At 46.6% G+C, this 23,504-nt stretch overlaps 1 pseudogene across 1 annotated transcript in view; it reads left to right on the top strand.

The window, feature by feature from the left end:
• Positions 1-19,137, top strand: part of LOC311223577 (BMP/retinoic acid-inducible neural-specific protein 3-like) — a 262,252-nt pseudogene extending 243,115 nt beyond the window's left edge. The window contains exon 6 of the transcript in view: positions 18,027-19,137. The product of the transcript in view is annotated as a BMP/retinoic acid-inducible neural-specific protein 3-like (transcript). The remainder of the gene's footprint in view (positions 1-18,026) is intronic.
• The last annotated feature ends 4,367 nt before the right edge of the window (positions 19,138-23,504 follow it).

Genomic DNA, 23,504 nt, shown 5'->3' with positions numbered 1-23,504 from the left:
CTCTCTTCCCTCTTCTCAGTCCTCAGAATAAACTGAGTAGCATAGATGTGTGGCAAGGGGAGTGGGTTTCTTCATTGAGCATTTATCCTTATCATTAGGGCATCATAAGTATCTTGTGTTTTATTATAAATAAAGGAACACACCAACATTATGGGAAATGCGCTTACCAGATTTACCATAATGTTGGCCATGTTTAAGTACGGAAATTAAACCATGGAAATTCATAACATTATTTACCATGACAGCACCATGGTACATTATTTATGGCCGGCAACATAATAATAATAAATAATAATTCATTTATTTTATATAGCGCTCTTCAATTACCCGAAGTTGCTGACAATAGGCAAAAGAAAAACAAAGAAACAAAGAAACAGAGAACCACAGGGAAACAGGGAACAATATGAATACACAAGAACATAGAGCCACGAGTAACAGACAGCAAATACAGGAGCCAGTAGGAGAGGAGAGGCAGTGGGAAGTAAGTAAGGCAAACTGAGGGGGGGGGGGGGGGGGGGGGGGGGGGCAGGAGAGGAGAGAAGGTAGGGGAGGGGAAATGGGGGTGATAGGTTGGAGGAGGGTGGTTATGGCTAGGGAAGGTTGAATGCTTGGGAGAACAGGTAGGTTTTGAGACGGGGTTTGAAGGTGGAGCGTGAGGGAGAGTCTCTGATGGTCTGAGGGAGGGTGTTCCAGAGTCGGGGTGCAGCACGTGAGAAGGCCCGATCAGCAAAAACCTTTCGTTTGGATGACAGGATGGTGAGGGAAGCAGTAGAAGAGGATGGTAAAGATGAGATTACCATTAAACTACAATTATAGTTTTCCATAAAGGGCATAACATACATGTTTGATTTGGACCAAGGAAGTGAATTTCACAATTTATATGAAACCAAATGCACAGAACAGATGCCTGACACAGCAGGGTCAGTTCTAAAGATGCAGATATGGTAATCTATTTAAAAAGATGTTTTAGTTCGCAACAAGGCTTAACAGTGTAAACAAAGGTGCAGATGAGGGTCTGTATGCCCTATTGGTTATATTATGCGTTACATTAAATATAGGCAATAAAGAATTTGAATCTGAATATATACTATGAGTAAGAGTAAAAGTAAACAGTATACACAAGGTGCAGTTTACATATATATGCTACTGTAAATGCAGCATAACTGTACATTTAGCTTATCCCGTTAACTATCCAGTGTGCTGTGATCCCTCTCACTATAATAATAATAATAATAATAATAATAATAATAATAATAATAATAATAATAATAATAATAATAATAATAATAATAATAATAATAATAATAATAATAATAATAATAATAATAATAATAATAATAATAATAATAATAATAATAATAATAATAATAATAATAATAATAATAATAATAATAATAATAATAATAATAATAATAATAGTTGTTACAAAGGATCAGATTAAACCGAATATATATATTTATTTATTGATATATATTGCATAGTATTTGTATATCGTTTGATATCCCTTGTATATTCCTTGTACATATACACGGAATATCCCTTTAGCCCAGACCATAATATTCCATTCTCCTATTGGACAGCGGTCCACCGGCGCCAGGGACCGGCCTCCGGAGCCAGGTTCAAAGTCACCGTCAAGATGTGTCTGGACATGCCCGGCCTTGCCCAGGGATACGCAACAGAAATGAGAGTGGAACTAGTTTGTTCACCGTGCGTATAAATACGGCGCAGGTGAATGTAGAAGCCCCTTACCTCCGTACCCTTCGTCCTTAGTATGTTACCGATAAGTTGAAGCCTCACCCACGATACAACGTGTGGTGAAGTATGGCCTGTTTGGCCTCAGAATAGAGCATCGAGACCGCGTGCAAATTAATAACTGAATTGTCAGAGTTTGGCGCTATACCGTCGAGTGCGACATATTTCTATTGAGTCTTTAATAGTCTATTTGTGTATAGTGTATCGTGCGGTTAGAATTCTACAGTGACCAGCATCTCCAACGCTTTCTCGTATTAGCTAGAGTTCTTATCCAGGCTGGGCCGACCACATGGCGCTTTCACCCGAGGAGACCTAGACGAGAGCCGTATGGACATGTACACTGGATTAATCTACCCGACGACTACATAGCCCTTTGCGGCTGGGATATATTTGCTTTGGTCCTGTGATTTATGGAGCGGATAATCGCCGACGCCTGCACGTGTTGGATTTACCCCGAGAGGAGTCAAGTCGAGTCGGCGCCTCAGAGAGTCTGAGGTCGACTAGCTTTCTTCACTGTGGAGCTACAGTCTACAAGAGAACCAAGCTGTATTCGTCTGTGGATCAAGAGGCTACTGCACCGGCTTCTGTACCTGAAGTCTCCCTAGTCATCGTTGACCAGACGTCCTACTACCGACAGATCTTCTACCCCCCCTGCTGGCTTACAACCAGTGGGAACCCCTTCCAGTATCTCCCGCTATATTACTAGTGTACCATAGATATAATTCCCTAAGATTCAGGTTGTATAATTACCTCCTGCGTAACCAGAGAATGGACATTCGTTATTGATTTGCCTACGCATACTCCTTTGCCTTACAAGTGCATTCAAAGAATAATGTAAAGTATCCTATGTACCTTTTGCTCCATTAAATACTTGATTAATACCTTTGACTGGAACCGATTTCATTGTGGGAAGTGTTCATCATATTCATATATCGTGTACTGTATGGCCAGTAATTAAAGTACATAAAGCGGTAGTGGTTTAATGATACCATACTTATCAATACAGTCAGGGAATTGTACCCCTCAGTTACAATTGGTCCTTCGAGCCGGAGGGTAACTAGTGTAATATTAATATAGTGGTATTAATATTGACATGGCCTATGATGAACACTCCACAAAACGGTTCTCCTAAAGTAGATCGCCCGCAGCGTAGACAGCAGACACCTCAGTACTTAGAGGATTACGTTGCCAGTATACTACCTAGCCTTCTACAGACGGTAAACGCGGAAAAAGTAGATAGTAAAATTATGTCCGACCCTATCGCCCAGGTTACCCCGCCAATAGAGGCCCTAGTGGGTTCTAATGTAACTGACCAAGCTCACGGTAGGGACCAGGAGGGACCTGACACGACTTTACCCCCCGCCAAGACCGAAGAAGTAGTCCCCGGAGAGCTCCAGGATAAAGACAGCTCTCCAGGGATGGAACTCTACCCGCTACAAGAAGAAGAGACCCCGGAGATGGATCTCCAGGACTCGCCACAGGAGAGCAGATCTCCAACGAGTACTGCCGGGAGCGGATCACCTCAACCAGCGTCTTCCCCCAGCGGGGCGGACAAGATGCTGGCACAGGCATTCCTCGCCAGCCTAGCAGCCTCTACAGAGCGCGATCGACTCCAAGCAGAGCGCGATCGACTCCAAGCACAGATGCTTAGCGAGCGCGAACATTCTTCCATGGAAAGAGAACGCATTCAAGCGCAGCAACGGAGCGACGAAGATCGTATACGTCTAGAGATTAGACGCCTTCAGACGGAAGAGAATATGGTAAGAGACCGGGCCGAAGCAGAGCGCGCCGCCGCCGAAGCAGAGCGCGCCGCCGCCGAAGCCCAGCGTGCCGCTGCCGGTGCCCAAAGAGAAGCAGAGCGCGACATCGCTCTCACCAAGCGCGAAGCCGAGCGCGACCGATTACAAGCGCAGATAATGGAGCAGCTGATCGCCAGGGCGACACCCCCTCCCTCCGCACGGGGTTCCAGGGCCTCGTCAAGACACGGGTCAAGGGCACCCTCCCCTACCCGATCAAGCGACCCTGAGCCCGACCACCAGAGAGAGCCTATACCCCCCTCCGAACTCCTTCCCCGACATGTCCACGCGAGGACCAGCTACAAGGAAGAAACGGTCTACACCGCGGAGAGGCTAAATAGACGACTACAGGATCTAGAGGACCTGCCAGAGCAAGAAGAAGAGGGAGAGGAGGAGAGTCAAGCCCGACAGCAGCACAGAACTCCACAGGACCAGGAGGTCCAGTACAGCCCAGGCTCTACCCCCGCGGCTCTGCGCTACAGACCCCCGACTCAATTCACGGGTGAGCTTGACGCACGACCAGCCCCGAGGAATAGCACCTGGATACGCGGGCCATGGTACCCAGCAGTTACCAGCCCACCAAGAGGCGTAAGAGGAGACTCGCCTAGGAGGCCTCTCTTCCAACGCTCACCGATGTGCCAGCCATCCATGGCATCATACATTGGCACACCGACGTTTCCGGACTTCACCCACGAGAACAGAGCACAGTACACCGAGCTACGAATGTGCTTAGAGACAATGATGTCCGATGTAGCAGACGAACCGTACAAGTATGCTATCCTACTGAAGCACCTCAAGGTGCCCCGAGCGCACAATATAGCGCTGGCCTATGCCACCTCTACTACCCCATACACAGCGGCTCTAGCAGCACTCGACCAAAGATATGGACGCATATGGGATTACGTAATACAAGAGATAAGGCATATTGACCGCCTACCCCCAGCCACAGACAATCGCTCACTAGATGACCTGTCTATCAAGGTACAATCCCTGGTAGGGATGCTGGGGGCGCAAAGAGAAAAGGGTATGCACGAACTGTACGCAAACTCTAATGTCGAGAGGATTTTAGAGAAGCTTCCGCCCGCCCGACAAGAGCGCTTCAGGCGGCAAAGAGACCACCGTGATCCTAACGGTCCCGAGCCATCCCTCCTAGACCTAGCCGACTTCCTAGCGAGAGAAGTCAACAGCCTACGGTTGGATACGTTCATGCGGAGCACCCCAAGCTCCAGAGAGGGACCTAGGAGAGCAAACGATGGCCGAAGATTGGTGACCGTCATGCACCAATCAGAACCAGTACCGAGCAGCAAGAACCACAGTACCCCCTCGATGAAAGAGAAGTGGAAGATGGTGTGCCCGTACTGCGAGAAAGAACACTGGTTGTCACAATGTGACACATTCAAGAAGATGACCGCCGACGAGGTGGGTCAATGGATAAAGTCCAACCGACGCTGTTACCGATGTGCGCGCAGTCACATGGCAGCCGACTGCCGCTTAAAGAAGAGGTGTAGTCGGTGTGACGGAGCCCACCTAGATGTCCTACACGACAGTAACAGAAGAAAGCCTGCACCCTCAAGCAGCACAAAGGCAAGTGTTATGTACATTGACCCCGCCAGCAGCGGGGGCGCCCGAGTGCTCTTAAAGGTTGTCCGCGTAACACTGAGTTACCAAGATAAGGTCATGGACACTTACGCCGTCCTTGACGACGGGTCAGAGAAGACCCTCCTCCTCGCGTCCGCTGCGGCCCAGCTGGGGCTGCGGGGGAGCGAAAACCAGATGACGATTCGGACAATAAGAAGAGATCTAAAGACGATAAAGGGCGAGAATGTCTCCTTCACTATCGCAGCAAGCGGGCAGCCAGAGAGACGGTATAGGATTACTAATGCTTTCACCAGCCAAGAAATAGGCCTGTCGCAGTACACCTACCCCATCGCCAAGCTGATGGATAAATATGTGCACCTGCGTCAACTACCTATCCCGCTCATAGACGGTGCCACCCCGACCCTGCTGATAGGCTCCGACCATGCAGACCTCATAGTCCCGATAGACCGGGTCCACACAGGGCCCAGAGGCTGTCCTGCAGCAGTCGAGACCCGCCTAGGATGGACATTACAAGGCCCCCTCGCTAAGTCTCTTAACCGAACAGCAGCCACTAGCTGCCTCCACTCCAGAGTGACAGAAGAAGACACCACCCTCCTACAGCATGTCGAGAGGCTATGGACACTAGAGACAATGCCCTTTAAGAACGAAAAGAAAGACATTCGTTCCAAGGAAGACATTTACGCCATAGCACTCCTCGAGCAAGGGACAAAGAGAGTCAAAGTCAACGGAGTGATGAGATACGCAACTCCACTCCTGAGGCGAGAGGGTATGCCCACCTTCCACGCCCCAAAAGAAGCGACGGAGCGGTATCTATTGAACACAGAGCGGCGCCAAGCCAGAGACCCCGCTCAAGAGACTGTGTACCGCGCTGAGATTAACAAGCTAATCACAGCGGGACACATAAAGAAAATTGACTGGCGACGTCGTGCGCTGCTCCGCGCCTCCCTGATCAAAGACGGCTTTGATCTCCGGCAGCGGGCCAGCAGCGACCCCCCAATATTGCGCAGCCTCCCCCCAGAGGACAAGCCCCTGCTGCGGTTCCTATGGAGAGAGAGGATCGGGGATGAGCAACCAGCCATCTATCAATGGAAAGTCCTCCCTTTCGGAACCACATGCAGCCCATGCTGTGCTACGTTTGCACTGCAAAAACACGTCGCAGAGGACCCAGCAGCTGATGAAGAGGTCCGAAAAAGTGTAGAAAATAGTTTCTACGTGGACAACTGTCTGCAAAGCGTCTCGACGCCAGAAGAAGCCGAGGCCCTTCTACTCAAGCTCCGCGCCTCCCTGATCAAAGGCGGCTTTGATCTCAGGCAGTGGGCCAGCAGCGACCCGCAAGTATTGCGCAGCCTCTCCCCCGAGGACAAGGCAGCAAGCAGCAAGACCTGGATGGCGACCATCCCAGGAGAAGCCCAAGAAATGACATTAGGACTAGTCTGGCGCTTCAAAACAGACTCGCTCCATTATAAACACACACCCCTGACCAAGGAGCAGGGAAGGTCGACTGCACTACCGACCACCAGACGGAGTGTATACAGAACACTCGCCAGACAATATGACCCGTTGGGATGTATTCTACCTTACACCACAAGGGCAAAGATGATTGTAAGAGCGTTATGGGACAAGGACCAGGGCTGGGACGACCCCATACCCGAACACCTTGCATCCACATGGAGAGAATGGGAGACGGAACTCCGCTCACTCCCAGGTGTTAACATACGCCGCAGCTACTTCCCACCCACAGTGAGGCCGGAGACGTGCCAGATGGACCTGCACGTTTTCAGCGACGCCTCCGAAGTAGCCTACGGTTCGGTGGCCTGCTTGCGTGCCCGAGAGGAGGGAGGAGAAATACATACTGCCTTCATCCTGGCCCGCTCAAGAATAGCCCCATGAAAGCAACTATCTATCCCGCGTCTAGAGCTCTGCGCAGCCCTAGCAGGAGCGCAACTCGCCACGTTAATCCAACGTGAACTCACCATTCCGGTGCAAAGAACAATCTTGTGGTCAGACTCCACGACAGTACTCACATGGATCCGGTCTGATTCGTGCAGATACAAGGTCTTCGTGGGAGTCAGAGTCACAGAGATTCAAGATTTAACAGAAGTAGCAAGCTGGAGGTATGTGGACACAAAACACAACCCAGCTGACGTCATCACCCGGGGAATGTCCCTGGATGACCTCACCCGTCACAACCTATACAGTGACGGGCCAGAGTTCCTCAAGCTCCCGGAAGAAGAGTGGCCTACACCCACCCCACGGGAAGCGAGTAAAGAGGAGGCAGAAAACAAGAAATCTATGTTCTGCGGATTGAACACACTCGTCTCCACAGACCCCGACATAGACGATTGCCTCACCCTAGAGAGTGCGCAGCTAAAGACATTCCTGTGGCACCACCCAGAGGTTCAGCTCACTACTGACATTACTGCAGCTGACTACGAAGAAGCGGAACTTCTTCTACTACAACGAGCCCAGAGAGACTCGTTCCCCGATGAGCTAGACTGTCTACAGGGAGCAAAGCCCGTCCCATCAGACAGCAGACTGCTCCACCTAGCCCCCGAGAGCGACGCCCATGGTCTCATCAGAGTGGGTGGTCGTTTGCGGAGAGCCCCAGACTTACCGGATGACGTCAAGTACCCGATAGTCTTAAACAGCCGACACAAGGTCACAGAGCTGATCATAAAGAAATACGACGAGGATGTGCATCACGCCGGGGCAGAGAGAGTCTTCGAGGAGATCAGACGTCGTTATTGGATACTGCAAGGGAGAGAAGCAGTGCGGCGCTTCCAGCGAACCTGTCTAGACTGTCGTAAGTGGCGAGCGCAGCCCAGTATACCCCGGATGGCTGACCTACCTCCCTGTCGCCTCCGACTCGGCGACAAGCCTTTTCACTCCACCGGTATGGACTGTTTCGGCCCGCTGTATATAAAGAAAGGAAGAGGAACCGAGAAGCGGTGGGGTATTGTATTCAAATGCATGACCACCCGAGCGATGCATATAGAACTCCTTCCAACCATGAGCACAGACTCATTCCTTATGGCCTTCCGAAGATTCACATCACGGAAAGGTAAACCGTCTATATTGTTGTCTGATCACGGGACAAACTTCAAAGGCGGAGAAAGAGAGCTGAGAGAGAGCTTCCAAGCTATGGGCCCAGAACTTAAGACCCACCTCGCTCCATACCAGATTGACTTCCAGTTTAATCCCCCGAACGCACCTCACTTCGGTGGAACTTGGGAACGAGAAGTACGTTCAATAAAGACAGCCCTGTACGCCGTGCTTGGGGCCCAGACCGTGGCGGAAGAAGTCTTAATGACAGTCCTCACGGAGATCGAGGGAGTATTGAACTCAAAGCCCCTCGGTTACGTCTCAAGTGATGTAGCAGATGTCGACCCAGTCACCCCCAACACACTCTTGATGGGGCGGCTGGACCCCGCGCCATGACTTTGTGAACTGACAGACCCCTCACAACAGACATTGAGTAGTGGACAGTGCGGTTAATCTGTCTCTGCTTAGCTAATTAGGTGGGACTAATTAGGGGGCGGCTGTTACAAAGGATCAGATTAAACCGAATATATATATTTATTTATTGATATATATTGCATAGTATTTGTATATCGTTTGATATCCCTTGTATATTCCTTGTACATATACACGGAATATCCCTTTAGCCCAGACCATAATATTCCATTCTCCTATTGGACAGCGGTCCACCGGCGCCAGGGACCGGCCTCCGGAGCCAGGTTCAAAGTCACCGTCAAGATGTGTCTGGACATGCCCGGCCTTGCCCAGGGATACGCGACAGAAATGAGAGTGGAACTAGTTTGTTCACCGTGCGTATAAATACGGCGCAGGTGAATGTAGAAGCCCCTTACCTCCGTACCCTTCGTCCTTAGTATGTTACCGATAAGTTGAAGCCTCACCCACGATACAACGTGCGGTGAGGTATGGCCTGTTTGGCCTCAGAATAGAGCATCGAGACCGCGTGCGAATTAATAACTGAATTGTCAGAGTTTGGCGCTATACCGTCGAGTGCGACATATTTCTATTGAGTCTTTAATAGTCTATTTGTGTATAGTGTATCGTGCGGTTAGAATTCTACAGTGACCAGCATCTCCAACGCTTTCTCGTATTAGCTAGAGTTCTTATCCAGGCTGGGCCGACCACATGGCGCTTTCACCCGAAGAGACCTAGACGAGAGCCGTATGGACATGTACACTGGATTAATCTACCCGACGACTACATAGCCCTTTGCGGCTGGGATATATTTGCTTTGGTCCTGTGATTTATGGAGCGGATAATCGCTGACGCCTGCACGTGTTGGATTTACCCCGAGAGGAGTCAAGTCGAGTCGGCGCCTCAGAGAGTCTGAGGTCGACTAGCTTTCTTCACTGTGGAGCTACAGTCTACAAGAGAACCAAGCTGTATTCGTCTGTGGATCAAGAGGCTACTGCACCGGCTTCTGTACCTGAAGTCTCCCTAGTCATCGTTGACCAGACGTCCTACTACCGACAGATCTTCTACCCCCCCTGCTGGCTTACAACCAGTGGGAACCCCTTCCAGTATCTCCCGCTATATTACTAGTGTACCATAGATATAATTCCCTAAGATTCAGGTTGTATAATTACCTCCTGCGTAACCAGAGAATGGACATTCGTTATTGATTTGCCTACGCATACTCCTTTGCCTTACAAGTGCATTCAAAGAATAATGTAAAGTATCCTATGTACCTTTTGCTCCATTAAATACTTGATTAATACCTTTGACTGGAACCGATTTCATTGTGGGAAGTGTTCATCATATTCATATATCGTGTACTGTATGGCCAGTAATTAAAGTACATAAAGCGGTAGTGGTTTAATGATACCATACTTATCAATACAGTCAGGGAATTGTACCCCTCAGTTACAATAATATAATTCAAAGCCAGTCAATCACCACCACACTGTAGCTGCTCCACTTTCACAAACCCACCAGTCAAATGGAACAGTTATCCTTTTTCATATTTATATATTTATTTACTATCAAATAAAAGAAATCGCTGCTCTTGGCAAAATCAGAAAACAATTTCCCTTAAGGGGGGTGGTGGGGCGCAACCCAGCAGCCATGCAGAATGCTGATTAAGAATGTATATGTGATCCCTTTTGTATATTTAAAATGCTGATATTTATTTGGGCATATTTCCACGGTTCATTATGTGTAATGCGACCTAGTTCATGGTGGATTTGTAATTCCTTTTTAAGAAAGAATATCCATGTGATCTCGTCAGCCATTATTCATGTGTGTGTTGAAGGATTATGATCTTTGTCTTTGTGGATAAAGACAAAGACACCGGTCATACTATGTGACTGAGATATACTGTGTGACTGAGATATACTGTGTAACTGAGCTATACTGTGTAACTGAGCTATACTGTGTAACTGAGCTATACTGTGTAACTGAGATATACTGTGTAACTGAGATATACTATGTAACTGAGCTATACTGTGTAACTGAGATATACTGTGTGACTGAGCTATACTGTGTAACTGAGCTATACTGTGTAACTGAGATATACTATGTAACTGAGCTATACTGTGTAACTGAGCTATACTGTGTAACTGAGCTATACTGTGTAACTGAGCTATACTGTGTAACTGAGCTATACTGGGTAACTGAGATATACTGTGTAACTGAGATATACTGTGTAACTGAGCTATATTGTGTAACTGAGCTATACTGTGTAACTGAGATATACTGTGTAACTGAGATATACTGTGTACTGCTGCACTACCAAACGGTTAACCCTTTCACTGCGAGATTACACAGAAGGTTAACCCTTTCACTGCCACACAACAGCAGGTTAACCCTCGGTAGTGCTATAGTAAAGGGTTAACCTTCTGTAGTGTGGCAGTGAAAGGGTTATACTATTTAACTGAGCTCCAGAATACTGCCAGGGGTAATAAAAAAAAAACGAAGCGCCACGTCAAGAGAACGGAACCCACAGGATATCATTTCAACATTCCAGAGACACAGCCACACACACAACACAAGTGGCTGTCACCGGCGCCGCCGTTGTAGCTCGACAACACGGGACACTTTATTTCCCTTGCATTCCCTTCATATATTTGTCTTTGCGTGACATTGTGTGCAGCTGAGTTATTGCTTCCACCAAAGGTACTTGATTCAAAAAAGTGCTGCTTTAAGAAGAAAATGTAATCCCTGAGAGAGGCCCCGCGGTCTGCGGTCCTGATCCGCTCGGAATGGGCTGACAGACGACCAATGGCTCTGGCATTAAAACACCCACCGCGCTCTCGGTTCCCCTCGCCTTGTCTCTCTCTCTCTCTCTCCTCGTCTCTCTCTCTCTCTCTCTCTCTCTCTCTCTCTCTCTCTCTCTCTCTCTCTCTCTCTCTCTCTCTCTCTCTCTCGTCTCTCTCTCCTCATCTCTCTCTCTCTCCTCGTCTCTCTCTCCTCGTCTCTCTCTCTCTCTCTGTCTCTCTCTCTCTCTCTCCTCGTCTCTCTCTCTCTCCTCGTCTCTCTCTCCTCGTCTCTCTCTCTCTCTGTCTCTCCTTGTCTCACTCTCATCTCTTTCTCTCCTCGTCTCTCTATCCTCGTCTCTCTCTCCTCGTCTCTCTCCTCGTCTCTCTCTCCTCATCTCTCTCTCCTCCTCTCTCTCTCCTCGTCTCTCTCTCTCTCCTCGTCTCTCTCTCCTTGTCTCTCTCTCCTCATCTTTTTCTCTCCTCGTCTCTCTCTCCTTATCTCTCCCTCCTCGTATCTCTCTCTTCATCTCTATCTCTCCTTGTATCTCTCTCCTCATCTCTCTCTCTCCTCGTCTCTCTCTCTCCTCGTCTCTCTCTCCTCGTCTCTCTATCTCTCCTCGTATATCTCTCTCTCCTCGTCTCTCTCTCATCGTCTCTCTCTCCTCGTCTCTCTCTCCTCGTCTCTCTCTCCTTGTCTCTCTCTCCTCATCTTTTTCTCTCCTCGTCTCTCTCTCCTTATCTCTCCCTCCTCGTATCTCTCTCTTCATCTCTATCTCTCCTTGTATCTCTCTCCTCATCTCTCTCTCTCCTCGTCTCTCTCTCTCCTCGTCTCTCTCTCCTCGTCTCTCTATCTCTCCTCGTATATCTCTCTCTCCTCGTCTCTCTCTCATCGTCTCTCTCTCCTCGTCTCTCTCTCCTCGTCTCTCTATCTCTCCTGGTATCTCTATCTCTCCTCGTATCTCTCCCCGTCTCTCTCTCCTCGTCTCTCTCTCTCCTCGTATCTCTCTCCTCATCTCTCTCTCTTCTCTCTCTCTCTCTCTCCTCGTCGCTCTATCTCCTCTTCTCTCTCTCTCTCCTTGTCTCTCTCTCCTTGTCTCTCTATCCTCGTCTCTCTCTCTCCTCGACCATCTCTCTCCTCGTCTCTCTCTCCTCATCTCTCTCCTCGTATCTCTCTCGTATCTATCTCCTCATCTCTCTCTATCTCTCTCTCTCCTCTCTCTCGTATCTCTCTCCTCGTCTCTCTCTCTCTCTCCTGATCTCTCTCTCTCGTATCTCTCTCCTCGTCTCTCTCTCCTAATCTCTCTTGTCTCTCTCTTCGTCTATATCTCTCCTCATCTCTCTCTCTCGTCTCTCTCTCTCTCTCCTCTTATCTCTCTCTCCTTGTCTCTTTCTCTCTCGTCTCTCTCTCCCTCCTCGTCTCTCTCTCTCTCCTCGTCTCTCTCTCCCCCGACACTATTTACATACCCTACTGCCACAGAGTACTCGCCGGGCTGATGGGACAACTCGCCTCCCCTCTCTCCCTCGCCGAGCGCCACTTCACTGAGGAGGGCGAGATACGCACAATTGCCCACATGGGCTACAATAACAGAGATAATAGATTTCTTTCCCTCCACTTTCTTTCTCCAACTGAAATACAGTGTATATTAACATACAGCACAGTAGAACTATATATAGTTATTACAGCTCGTATATATCGTGAGGTGTTCATCCAGCGTGCCGCCGGCGAACGGGGGGGAAGGAGACTCCTTATTTGCATCAGTTTCTCGTATTTTTTCACGAGCGCGAGTGGTCGTCGTCATTAATTCTCTCGTGTGCCGCATATACATCCCTGCGGAGACCACATTTATCATGGTTTCCGTCTCGTTGGGGGTTATAGACATAAAAAAAGAAGGGGGGAAAATGTAAAAGCGACACTCACTCCATCTGTCTCCGTGTTTGAGATATGAAATAGACTTCCAGCGAAAACCTACTGACACGGCCGGAAATTATATATACCGCAGAGATGGGCCTCATTTATTCCAGACATGGCTCTAAGGACTGGTGGAAATAGCGTCTGTGGTGTTTCTGTTTACACACAAATATAGTCTTCCAGGCTTATATTTATCAGGGAAGCTCAGCCGGTGGTGTTTACGGTGCCGCACGCGGCGAGTAGCCGTATCAAATACACGCTTAGCTTTGGAAACCTGTTCGGAGAATGTTTTGCTTCTCTTAAGACTTTCTTTTGTGAAAGTTGTTTGTCTGTATATATATACACAGTCTTAACTGCTTCTCTTTATATGTATAGAGAATATTCACAGAGAATCAGGAACCTTAATGGGATAGTTAATCCCTATAAGCGCCGTTCCTTACTGGCCACCGAGGATGTTGATTGACGGAGCCGCTCTCCTGCCCCCCACACAGGAAAAAACAAACGGTGCCTCCTCGTGTCGTTTCGGTCGACTAGTGAACTGTTTCTGAACCTGCTGTTTTCATAAGCTTCCGAACTGAAAGACTGAGCCTCTAAGAAGAGGAAAGTGGATATAGGCAATAAATTGTGAGGCATCAGCAGTCGCAATGGGAAGTCTGTGGAACGCTGACACTCGATGGCCTCTATGCCAACGTGTGCAGCAAGTCATGGAAAGCATTAAAAGATCATTCAGAAAGCTATAACCTACAGTATTATGTTTGCAAGTTTCTTAGTTTACTAGCTTGCTAACATGAGCTTGCTAACAGCTAACTTGCCCCTATTGTCATTTTAGTTTTATTATTATTTGCCATACTATTTTTGCCATACATGTAACTTGTCCTCCCTCATGTGGTGTCTAACCTGGAGATATTCACAGTATATTGTTTGTCAACATACCTCCTTGCTCTATTTTTTTTTTATCCACTTTTTCTCCCATTTTTTCCATATTTTCTCCCATCCCAATTTCGTATCATCCAATTCAACCCTCCCCTGTCACGAACGCTGTTTCTTGCCTCCCACAAGCCGGCTGCAATGTGGACTAAGTCATACATAGCACAAGTCCCCTCCGGTACTTGAGGTAACAGCAGTCGCATCTTTTCACCTGCGCAGCTCGATCTCTCAGTGTCGAGGAGTAACGCGTGGGAGGCTCACGCTGCCCCCGACACTTCCTGATTCTACTGCGCAGGCGCACCAACCGACTTGTAGGAGTCGCTTGTTCACAACGTTCAATCCCCACCCTTCAGTTTTCCCTCCCCGTAATACGGCCAATGTGTATTACTGCGGACGACCAGCCAAACTGAAAAACAATGTGGAGAGCTGGATTCGAACACGCGAATCCTAGCGTCTCCACACTGGTGGCGAGTGCCTTGCCCACTACACCACCTAGCCGCCACCTCCTTGCTCTCTTTAACTTTTAACTAGCTTACAGGCATTTTGTTGTCACGGTTTCCGTCCTTGGCCACAAACCAATGCAAAGTCAATAGGGTCAAGCTCCTATACGCAAGCTGACTGAGGCACACAGTTCCTTTACTTAAGTAAAAGTAGAAATACCCAGATAAATGAGTACATGCTGTTTGTGTATTCCAGTGCCTGGGAGCATTCAAACCTTGAACCATTGGCCTCTAAAGCGGCCTATGTTAAAGTGGTATGTGGTCCAGATATGCTGCTCTGCATAAAGGTTATGTTAAAGTGGTATGTGGTCCAGTTATGCTACTCTGATTAAAGGCTATGTTAAAGTGGTATGCTGTCCAGTTATGCTACTCTGATTAACACTTTGGATGCCAGCGACACTATAAGTCGTTAGTCCATGCCGCCAGTTGAGTGCCGCCAACGACATATAGCGTTTGTTTGTCGTATTTCTTTTTATTGGCGATTTGAATTCATATTTCATCAATCGAGCCTCACGCTAGTGTTGCAGAGTCTCTCTGAGCTCAATTGGGAAGATACCGCCCCCTATCGTCTCTCCCTGTGTAACTGCACCCCATTAGTTTAGACTGATGAAGGGGGTGGGGGGCCAGTTTCCTCTTTTTACTTTTCCGTCAAGCCAACTGAAGAGACCCAAGTTGATCGCCAGCCCGGAAAATGTGGGGAATATATATTTACAGTACCCAACGCTGAATCAATAAACGCGATCGATATTTGAAATGGCGATCAGGAAGTGGAATAAACTTTTTGGATAACATCTGATCTGAGGTAAGGAATCTATTTTACCAGTCTTGGGGTAATCAGAGCTTTTTTCACAGATATATCAACGTGTCCCATATGTGTGTGTGTGTGTGTGTGTGTGTGTGTGTGTGTGTGTGTGTGTGTGTGTGTGTGTGTGTGTGTGTGTGTGTGTGTGTGTGTGTGTGTGTGTGTGTGTGTGTGTGTGTGTGTGTGTGCGTGCGTGCGTGCGTGTGTGTGTGTGTGTGTGTGCGTGCGCGTTGATCAGGAAATGAGAGAATAGATATTTCCGCCCGCTTCTATAGCGTGCATAAGTACACATATATCGATAATCTAGCGTTTATTTGAAAACGATTCATAAATAGGCCGAAAAATGACAACGTTTTTGTGTATGCCAGAATATTCCAGTAAATGCCGTTTATCACGGAATCTATATATTTTCCTGAAAAACGAGGGCTTTTCAAAATGCTATAAAACGGAAATGAACCGAATAACAATAAACAATCCGTTTCGACAATGTTGACTGCAAACAAATCATTGATAAACGACGGGCAGATTAGACACATAGCCATAATTTAAGACAGAGATTATGCGTTCACAACGCTATCATTGAAGTGGGTGGTGGCATTTAACCACCCTTCTCCCCTCTGGGAGAAGGCTGAAGATCCCAAAGGCTGTGAAAGCTCGTCACAGACTGAGCTTCATCCCCTCAGCTGCCAGGCTGATCAATGCATCAGGCCCCCCTCCCCCACTCGGTCCGTCCCCCCCCCCCCCCCCCTTCCCCCCTCTGCCCCCAAGTGACACTGGCACAATGACACAGACTGCACTGCACTAGTCCTTACTGGAACTCTGCACTCTTCACTTTATATATATATATATGTATTTATTTAATTGATTAATCCCCCACTGCACTGTTTTTTGTCCTGTGTCTGTGTTAGTGTTTGTCGTTTATTGTGAAAAAAAAGAAAGGAAAAAACGCATAAACTGTAACGCTGCAACAATTACCAATGTGTTTTTTACACAAATGGCTTAATAAAGGAATCTGAATCTGAATCTGAATATGAATATTTGTCTAGTCTAGTGTGTTCATTAGATGGGTGAAATCCTCTTTCAGTGCCTCTGTGCCTGTTTTCGTAGGCAGTTAGCCTCTGGTATGCGTGCCATTAGCGTTAGACTTCTTTTCTTTTTGGAAAGAATAATAATTAAAAAAAAAATTAAAAGAAAATAAATATATTCGACTAAGAGGTTGGCCAGTCGACTACGGCTCCTTTCGACCGATTAGTCGACTAATCGATTAATAGGGGTCAGCCCTACATTACATTAACAAAAACCTCCATCATACTGCTGAACACCTAGGTCTGGTGGAAGCCGTACTGCCCCCCCCCCCCCCCCCCCCCAAGGACTTTGGACTACTTAAAATAGACCCCCTTCCACCTGATGGACATATATCACCTGTACTACTATTATTTATTATTTATATACATATGGAACTACTACACATGGATTTTAATATATCATGCTTTAAGTACTTTAGTTTTAATGTAGTTGGTGTTTTTTTATATAGTGGTCTTTTTACTGTAGTTTTAACATAGCTGGTGTTTTTTTTTATAGTGGTGAGTATCTATGTATTGTGACTGCACTTTTAACCACTGCACAAATGAAGTTCCGAAAGGAAAATAAAGTAATTTGAAGTTTGAAGTTGAAGTTTGAAGTAGGCCTACATAGGCCTATTCATAATCATGAAAGTTTATTTGGAAGTATTTTTTATTCTGTAGCTACTTAGTTTGAAAGTGGTCAGACAGTTCCCTCGGTGTGTAATACAGACAGTCTTCACACATTCATAAATACAATAAATAACACTTACAGAAAAGCTGATTTGTGCACTGTAATAAAAGAAGTTTTGTTCAATGGGAATAATTTTTTATTTTTTTTTACCGAATACCGTGATATACAGTGAACGGGGTATTTTTGCCTAAGGTTATCATACCTTCAAAATGTCATACCGGCACATGCCTATTTGACACCTTGCACAGTTGCCTCCGCTGTCTCTGTGTGAATGTGTGAGTGAGTGGGTGAATGTAAGACATGAGTGGTAAAGCACTTTAGATAAAAATCGCTATATACAGTACATGCAGTAAATAAATGCAGTCCAAATGTTGAGCTGGTCTATATATTCAAAAAGAAAAAGAAAAAAAAGGGTTCAAGGTTGTTTGGAATTTATACCGAGCCCATGAGAGAGCATCTTCAAGTTTCTCAGGTTTAATATTATATAGAGCTTCTTCAATCCGTCAACAGTGTGCATGGGGGAGAAGTGTGCTTCTACTTCAGTAGAATCAAACATCTGACCAGTAAATAAATGAAGTTGTAAAGGTCATGGCTTGCAGTGAATACAAACATTTTGCCTTAGGACTGGTTATTTAAATATAAATATATATATATATATACACACACACAGTATATATATATATATATATATATATATATATTCTTTGTATTTCATTTACAAGTATTAACATGCCGTTCCCTCTATGTCCACAGACCCTTCAGCTATTGGCTGGACTTCATCCTCTCCATCATGTACTGCAGCGAGAACAACCACATCGGCTTCTACCTGGAGGAGACCCGCACCTGCTCCTGCCCCTACGAGCACCCGCCCTGCCAGGGCGTGATCCCCTGCGCCGTGGGCGAGGGCACCTCCTGCGCCTCCTGCTCCTACGAGAACCGCTCGCGCTGCGCCACCTGCAACGCGGGCCACATGCTGAGCCAGGGCCTCTGTCGCCATGAGGTGCCCGACTCCACGGACCACTACATCGGCTTCGAGACCGACCTGCAGGACCTGGAGCTCCGCTACCTGCTGCAGAAGCGCGACAGCCGCATCGGTGTCCACGGCATCTTCGTGAGCAACGACGTGCGCCTCAACAGCTGGTTCGACCCGTCCTGGAGGAAGCGGATGCTGCTGACGCTGAAGAGCAACAAGTACAAGTCCAACCACGTCCACATGCTGCTGGGGATGGCGCTGCAGATCTGCCTGACCAAGAACAGCACGCTGGAGCCCACGCTGTCCGTCTACATCAACCCGTTCGGCGGCAGCCACTCGGAGAGCTGGATCATGCCGATGGAGCAGAGCGACTATCCGGACTGGGAGAGGACTAAATTAGACATCCCACTGGACTGCTACAACTGGACGTTAACCCTGGGGAACAAGTGGAAAACCTTCTTCGAGACGGTCCACTTCTACCTGCGGAGTCGGATCAAGGCCCCCTCAGCGAACGGGTCGGTCTACTACGAGCCCCTGGAGTACCTGGAGCCGGGGCAGAACCTGGGCTACATGAAGATCAACAGCATCCAGGTGTTCGGCTACAGTATGCACTTTGACCCGGAGGCCATCCAGGACCTGATCTTGCAGCTGGACTACCCGTACACCCAGGGGTCGCAGGACTCGGCCCTGCTGCAGCTGCTGGAGATCAGGGACCGGGTCAACCGGCTGTCCCCGCCCGGACCGCAGCCCCTGGACCTCTTCTCCTGCCTCCTCCGGCACCGGCTCAAACTGTCCACCACGGACGTGGTTAGAATCCAGGCGGCGTTGCAGACTTTCAGCGCCAAGCAGCCCAACTCAAACGAATATGAAACAACCAAATTATGTAGCTAATTAAGTGGGCGGTGGGGTGGCGTCCAGCCGCAACAGATGGTTGTGCCGCTATCTGCACAGGACTGATAAGAGCACTTCTGTAAAGGAGCAAGGGGGGACACTCCTGGGGACATTTTCCATAGGCAGATATGGACCTCACGAGTGCATTTGGGATTCCCACGTCGACTTTCGTACCAATTTATAATAACGTCGTAAAAAATGGGTTTCACCGTACCCGCCTTTGACATTTTCTTTTTTTTCTCCTTTATAAGAATGAAATAACCGTTAACAGTTATCAATATCAGTTTAAAAAATCATGTCATCACCGGTCTGTCGCCAGTGTGCTGAAGTTTGTAGATTGCACAGGTTTCAATAATTACTTGCGAGCGTAAAAAAAAGAAGCTTTCGCTGATGAAGGATTATCCCAACAGTGTGTTTATTTCAACACCAGCATGTTTTTCATTTTGGGTCATTTTGATGATTGTTTTTAATTCCATCATACAGTATTGTTTTATAGTCTTGGACTTGATGGACAAATCGACACACTCACAACAGGATCACTCAGTCCTTTGTCACATTTTTTGTATAAAATAATAATAATAATAACACAAATACATAATGTGCTACAGAGGAAAATGCACACACACACACTCACACTTGATCACGATAGCCATGTTACAAACGTCCTATGTTACATGTGCTTTTATTTTTATAATACAGTTGTTTGTGGAAAAAGTTATGAAAAAAAACGATGACTATAAAATGTATAAAACATTGAGAATTTGTTAATACACTAAATAAAGAACCTTTTTATGTGTGGTCTGTAAATAGTGATACGAACGCGATGCCTTCTCTTTTAATCACCGCCCATTACTTGTTATTGAGCTGTCGTATTTCCTACTTGGTGTTATTTATGAATTTTTGTTCACGAGCGCAAGGGGAAGAAACATGCAGCCCTGTCATTTGCTCCGAGAGGAGAGATGAAAATGAAGACGTTCGGAAGATCCTGTCAATTAGTGCCAATTCGCAAGGAGACAGAGAGACGTGCAATGCAAATGCTTACAGCTGAAGATTACCTTCGAATCCGTTTCATCTAGGACGAGAACATTTTTAATTCAGCGGCACAATAACCATAAGTGAATCTCATTATGAAACGTGGCGCTCTGCCGCGCGTCAGGAATACACCTTTTTAACCGTGATTTGAAAGGTCCAGAAGAAAATAGATGTTTTCCTGAGTGAAGTGAACCTTTTGAACTGCATTCCACAGGTAAGTGGAGGACTACAGAATAACACATTGAAAGAGAAAAGGAGAGAAGAGCCACCAGTGTTTGGCATTATATAGCAAGTTCAACGTGTTCTCTAGCTAATGGTTTCCACCCTTGGATATCCTTGAACGTCAAGTCAAACCTGTACGATGGCTCTTAGGACAAAAAAGTGTGAAATGCATAAATAAGTGAAAAACATACCGGCTCAATGATGAGACAACATTTGAGATGCCTCAACCATATTATTCACCATGAGCTTCTGATTTGATTAAAAGATATAAAAAGGGTATATAGTTTAGAAAGGTTTTGGTTTTGGTAAGTAAATATGGCTTAGTGAATAAGAGACAGCGTTGATAATCCTGATAACGATAATCATGTGTCGATCATTCATAATCACTTGTGAGTTGTGATTATTAACATGTTAATAGAGTACTTGAGATGGAGAACCGTCAGATGAATTAAATTCAGAAACATTTCAATTTCTAAAGATGGTCGGTTGAAATGTCTACATATAATAATAATAATAATAATAATAATAATAATAATAATAATAATAATAATAATAATAATAATAATAATAATAATAATAATAATAATAATAATAATAATAATAATAATAATAATAATAATAATAATAATAATAATAATAATAATAATAATAATAATAATACATGTATATAGTGCTTTTTTAGAAGTCAAAATCGCTTTACACTAAGGGGTGGAGGTAGTGAGATAAACAACAGACACAAACACACGGATGGATGGGGGGGCTAAGAAGGCAGTGGAGAAGAGCATTGAGAGTCTATGAGTCTGCTGTCTTGGAGGAGGGAGTCCCAGAGCCCTGGAGAAGTCCCCAACACTGCAAAGGTACAGTCAGAACGATGGGCAGAAATACATCAGAATGTATCTTTGTAACTACAAAATACTAGGGCTGACCAAAAGCAAATAGGCCTAGAAGCGTGGCTAACTAAGAAAACTGGCGCAGAGGCACTGAAAGAAGATTTCACACACTAGACAAATATCAAGATGTATCCATCAGTGAACCAATTGCATGCTTTCGCAGAGGACAAGAAGCCTTAGTTGACTCCTTCAGACATTAAGCACAAATATTATTTAATAATTTTTTAGTTTTTGGCGGGGTATACCAGTCGACTATCGGCATATTTTGGCCAATCAAAGTTGACAATACAAATCCTTAGCCAGGGACAGGCCTACAAAATACCAGTGCGAAGGAATGTATTTAATTTAAATGCATGTATTTTGTATTTTCAAAACACAATACAAACCAGATTCTACCCGTGTTTTACACCAAAAAAAAGTAGATTTTTCTTCTACAGGACATCATGTACCAGTTGTGTACCACCTGCCCCTTCAGTCTAACTCTATGTAGCATCCTGAATATTCGACTATTATTCAGAAGTGCTGACTTAACCTTTTATCTCCCCTTGGTGCACAAAGACATGTTAACCGGTTTCCCTTGATATTCTCCTGAACAATGACGCGAGTTTCTCCTTCTCTCACCGGCTGGAATATGGATTATAAACACTAACTGAATCATATTCACATTCACCCAGTTCTTCCTGTGGGACTGGTGGGCGGTGGCCAGCAGGGGGCGGCGGTGGCAGGTGGAGTGCAGGAGGAAGGCGTCGAGAAGAAGCAAGTCACCTGAACGGAAGTGGAGAGAAACAGCCTCTTCGGCGTTGAACGTGAACCTGAGAGGACGTGTCATCGAGGAGCCCCGTCGTGAAGCACACGGGTGAATGTAATTGGACTCAAGTATATTTCGGGTTATGATAGAAATATAAGCGTTAGTAGCGTGTTGAACATCCGAACGGAACAACCCTAGTGATACAGCGAGTTATCCTAGAAGTAAGCTGTATATTGAAGTGGCTAATGCTAACGTTATCCCCTCCAGCGAGGTGCCCCCGGCAAGCGTTGCCTGAAGAGAGCTGGTGGTTAGAGGCACCGTGCGTTGCTGCATGTTCGATTAGCAGGAGGGCCTTCTCAGACCCACAGAGTAGCTTCAGTTAAGGTAGCCATCAGATTATCACGCGCGCCAACACAGCTCGTCGACCAGCAGCTTGTCAGCACCGGCAGTCAGCAGCCTAGCACGGGAGTTTGTCTCGTCGGAGCAGAGGATGCCGCCTCTCCAGCAGAGGTCGCCACCACCCAGCACGCGCCTCCAGCCTGCTACTGCCCCCCTGCCTACCACAGCTTGCTAGCTCCTGGGACGAGAGCGTTCGACGCCATCTTACCACCCGGACGAGTGGTGGTGAGGGCGAGGCCGCCATCTTGGCTAAGTACAGTGGCACTTCGGTGACCAAGATCATATCGTACATTACACAGTGTGTCGCGGCCTACGGGCGAAGATAATGGTTGCTAACCACAGTGCATAGTGGTACCCCACAAACATTTCATGCCGGCATTAGTTAGGACTTTTGTTTGGTAAAGTGGGCCCACATTTTCATTTAATTTGAGTGTAATAACGTGTATGTTCATTCATATTAATTTCCCATCCAGTTAACCCTTCCCCTCTTGGGGGTAACGTAACGCTGCCATATATGTAAAGCCTTAGAGAGGTATTATTATTGGTACTAGCCCAGACGTGGGTAATGAGTCAGTTACATTGGAGTCTGCAATATCTGGGTCTATTATCTTTGGGTCTGCAATATCTGAGTCTATATTATTTGGGTGTACAATATCAGTTGTCTGTAAGGTAGTGAGTTACAACTCGAATAATAGGAGAACTACATTTCATTTGACCCATTGCTATTGAATATTTGTAACTGACCAGTCCTTAAATAACACTAAAGGATATAGATGGGAGTCTTGTGTGCGTGTCAATTCCTGAGCCTTAACACTAACCCTTTTGGTGCGGGTAACGTTAATACATTTAACCCTTTCCTACCCACCTTCCCCTTTCAGCTATTAAGGTCTCTAGTGTCACTGAGGGATGGTACTGCTTGCGGGAGGAACGAATCTACTTATTCATATATCAGTCACTGGGTGTGGGAGGGTTAACGGAGGTATTGGGGAAAGTGAGAGCGAGTTGGGGAGTACTGCTGACCGCCCCGGAGAGGCGAGGAAGACCAGAGTACCAGACCAGGTTGGTAAATCCCGGGC

The sequence above is a fragment of the Notolepis coatsorum genome (genome assembly GCF_963971535.1).
Source record: "Notolepis coatsorum genome assembly, chromosome: 2".
NCBI lineage: Eukaryota > Metazoa > Chordata > Actinopteri > Aulopiformes > Paralepididae > Notolepis > Notolepis coatsorum.
This window is presented reverse-complemented; position numbering and strand designations above follow the sequence as displayed.